The sequence below is a fragment of the Coffea eugenioides genome, unplaced genomic scaffold (assembly GCF_003713205.1).
Source record: "Coffea eugenioides isolate CCC68of unplaced genomic scaffold, Ceug_1.0 ScVebR1_59;HRSCAF=299, whole genome shotgun sequence".
Lineage (NCBI taxonomy): Eukaryota > Viridiplantae > Streptophyta > Magnoliopsida > Gentianales > Rubiaceae > Coffea > Coffea eugenioides.
The window spans coordinates 47,867-51,524 of NW_020864452.1; the positions used below are offsets into that span (position 1 = coordinate 47,867).

A 3,658-nucleotide genomic window follows, 5' to 3' on the forward strand; every position below is an offset into this window, starting at 1 on the left:
CCGTTCTTCTCGCACAGGTGACTTGGTATACGATCCTGAGGTTGAGAAGGCAGCACGTAGGCGAAGGCAAGAGACCAAGAGACAAAAAGAAGGGTACTCATTTTCTGAAAACGAGTCAATAGAAGACGAATTGAGCATGGCCAACACCCAGACATTACGGGAGCTGGCTACCCCAGAACTGACTCATCAGCCCTTGTGCATCACGTTCCCAACTCTGGCTGAGAATACCTCATTCGAGTTGAAATCGGGGTTGATTCAACTCCTACCTTCGTTCCATGGCCTTTCTGGTGAGGAACCCCACAAACATATCAAGGAATTCGAAGTGGTTTGCTCTAGCATGAAACCCCCTGCGGTCACCGAAGAGCAAATACGACTCAGGGCTTTCCCTTTCTCTCTCAAGGATGCAGCGAAGGATTGGCTATACTACCTACCTGCAGGTAGTATCACCACGTGGGCACAGTTGAAAAAGAAATTTCTGGAAAAATTTTTTCCCGCATCCCGGGTTGCGAGTTTGAGAAAGGAAATATGCAGTATCAAGCAGTACTCCGGGGAATCATTGTACGATTATTGGGAAAGGTTCAACAAGTTGTGCAAGGGATGCCCACAGCATCAGATTAGCGAACAACTGTTGATCCAGTACTTCTATGAAGGGCTCCAGTCAACTGACAGGGGTATTATTGACGCTGCGAGTGGAGGAGCCCTGGCGAACAAAACACCGAGGGAAGCATGGGACCTTATTGAAGCCATGGCAGAAAACTCTCAGCAGTTCGGCTTCCGTGAGAGCAATCCTACCCGTAGGGTAAATGAGGCAGAGACGTCATCCATCCAGCAGCAACTGTCAGAGTTGACGTCTGCAGTCAGGCAGTTGGCCATGAGAGACACACCGCGAGCAAAGGTGTGTGGAATCTGTACTAGCATGGACCACTGCACGGATTCGTGCCCCATTCTGCAAGAGGACGGGGCGGAACAGGTAAACATGGCCGGAGGCGTGCCCGCGCCCCGCAGGCAATATGACCCGTATTCCAACACATACAACCCCGGTTGGAGAGACCACCCCAATCTCAGTTACGGGAACAGGCAACAAGGTTCATTCCCGAATCGTCCACCAGGATTCCACCAGCCTTGGCAACCAAAATCTCAACCCTCATCCTCCAATACAGGAAGCTCTTTGGAGGACCTAGTCAAGAACCTGGCCACGACTACTACCAACCTGGCCACGACTACTACACAGCTTCAACAGGAGATCAGATCCTTGGCCGCGAAAACCGAGCAGCTCCAGCAGGACACCAAAGCTGACAAGAAAGACCAAGATGTTCGAATAAGTCAACTGGCAACTGCCATCAACCGCTTGGAATCTCACGTTTATGGGAAACTGCCATCGCAACCCGAGGTAAATCCCAGGAATGTAAGTGCCATGACGCTGAGGAGTGGCAAGGAGCTGGAAGAACCTAAAGTGAAAAATTCAAAAAGCAAAAGCGAGGAGGAGATAGAAAAGGAAATTGAGGAGGAAGGACGTGTTCGTGAAGATCCTAAGGTATCCTCCACCTCTCCACTCACTATCAGCTCTAACTTACCCCCTTTTCCTTGCAGGTTGGAAAAGACAAGGAAAGTAGAGAGGGAAAAGGAACTTTTGGATGTATTCAGAAAAGTAGAGATTAACATCCCCCTACTGGATGCAATCAAGCAAATACCGAAATATGCCAAATTTCTGAAGGACCTGTGCACCCACAAGAGGAAGCTAAGGGGAGATGAACGAGTGGCGGTGGGAGAAAACGTGTCAGCTATACTCCAGAGGAAGCTCCCACCAAAATGTGGAGACCCAGGTATGTTCACCATTCCCTGCAAGATAGGAGGTACTCCAATTAGGAAAGCAATGTTGGATTTGGGGGCGTCAATTAATGTTATGCCCAAGACAATCTATGCATCTCTAAATCTTGGCCCGTTAAAAGGCACAGGCATTATAATCCAACTTGCAGACCGTACCAATGCTTACCCGGAAGGGTTAGTTGAAGATGTTTTGGTACAGGTCAATGAGTTAGTTTTTCCTGCAGATTTCTATGTCCTAGACATGGGGGATGAAAGGGCACTAAATCCGTCTCCTATTCTGTTAGGTAGGCCATTTTTAAGCACTGCTAGGACTAAAATAGATGTAAATGAGGGTACCTTGTCGATGGAGTTTGATGGGAAAATTGTAAATTTTAATATTTTTGAGGCGATGAAGTACCCAGATGAGACTAACTCTGTTTATGCTTTAAGTGTTGTTGAGCCCCTTGTACAGGAAATATTTGAATTGGATGGGGTTGATGCACTGGCAGTGGCATTGACCAAACATCTTGAGTTGGGAGCAACTCTTGATGTAGAAATAAATGATGAGCTATACCACGCTGTTGGAGCACTGCATTCGCTCCCACCAATTTCCCCAAGGTATGAGCTTACTTCTGTTTTTGTACCAGAAACTCAGGCAAAATTGTTGCCTTCTATTGTGCAGGCGCCTGAGTTGGAGCTCAAACCTCTCCCAAAGCATTTGAAGTATGCTTTTCTCGGGGACAATGAGACACTGCCAGTCATCATATCGGCACACCTGTCACCAAGGCAAGAAGATAGACTAATTCGTCTTCTCCGAGATCATAAGGAGGCGATTGGGTGGAGTGTAGCAGATATCAAAGGAATTAGCCCCTCCTTATGCATGCATCGAATCCGGCTTGAGGATGATGCAAAGCCAGTTAGACAAGGGCAACGGAGATTGAACCCACTAATGATGGAAGTGGTCAAGAAGGAGATACTTAAACTCCTAGAAGTTGGAATAATTTTCGCCATCTCAGATAGTCCCTGGGTGAGTCCCGTGCAAGTAGTCCCGAAAAAGGCGGGAGTAACAGTTGAGGAGAACCAAGAGGGTGAGATGGTCCCGGTGAGGAAACCCACAGGATGGCGTCAGTGCATTGACTATCGGCGTCTGAATGCTGTGACAAAGAAGGACCACTTCCCTCTACCTTTTATTGATCAGATGATAGAAAGGTTAGCTGGCCGTGTCTATTACTGTTTTCTTGATGGTTTCTCTGGTTATTTTCAGATCGTAATAGCACCAGAGGATCAGGAGAAGACTACCTTCACCTGTCCCTTTGGTACATTTGCCTACCGGAGGATGCCTTTCGGCCTCTGCAACGCCCCAGCAACTTTTCAGCGGTGTATGGTAAGTATATTTTCTGAATATGTAGAAAAAATTATTGAGGTGTTTATGGATGATTTTAGTGTGTATGGAGATAGTTTTGATGAATGCCTTGATAATTTAGCTTTAATTTTGAAAAGATGCATTGAGACAAATTTGGTTCTAAATTGGGAAAAATGTCATTTCATGGTGGACCATGGTATTGTTTTAGGGCATGTAGTGTCGTCCAGAGGTATAGAGGTAGACAAGGCAAAAGTCGATATTATTTCCGCTTTACCTTACCCCGCAAGTGTGCGGGAGGTGCGCTCTTTTTTGGGTCATGCAGGGTTCTACAGGAGATTCATAAAAGACTTCTCGAAAATTGGAGCGCCCCTGTTCAAGCTGTTGCAAAAAGATGTAGCATATGACTTCACCGAGGAGTGCAAGGTGGCATTTGACAGATTGAGGGAGTCATTGACATCACCACCTGTTATCCAACCTCCAGACTGGAGC

The 3,658-nt window shown here is 46.9% G+C and overlaps 1 non-coding gene across 1 annotated transcript; it reads right to left on the reverse strand.

The window, feature by feature from the left end:
* Positions 1-508: 508 nt before the first annotated feature.
* On the reverse strand, positions 509-615 carry LOC113758612. Its single transcript, XR_003466802.1, has one exon. It is a non-coding gene; the product is annotated as a small nucleolar RNA R71 (small nucleolar RNA).
* Between the last annotated feature and the right edge of the window lie 3,043 nt (positions 616-3,658).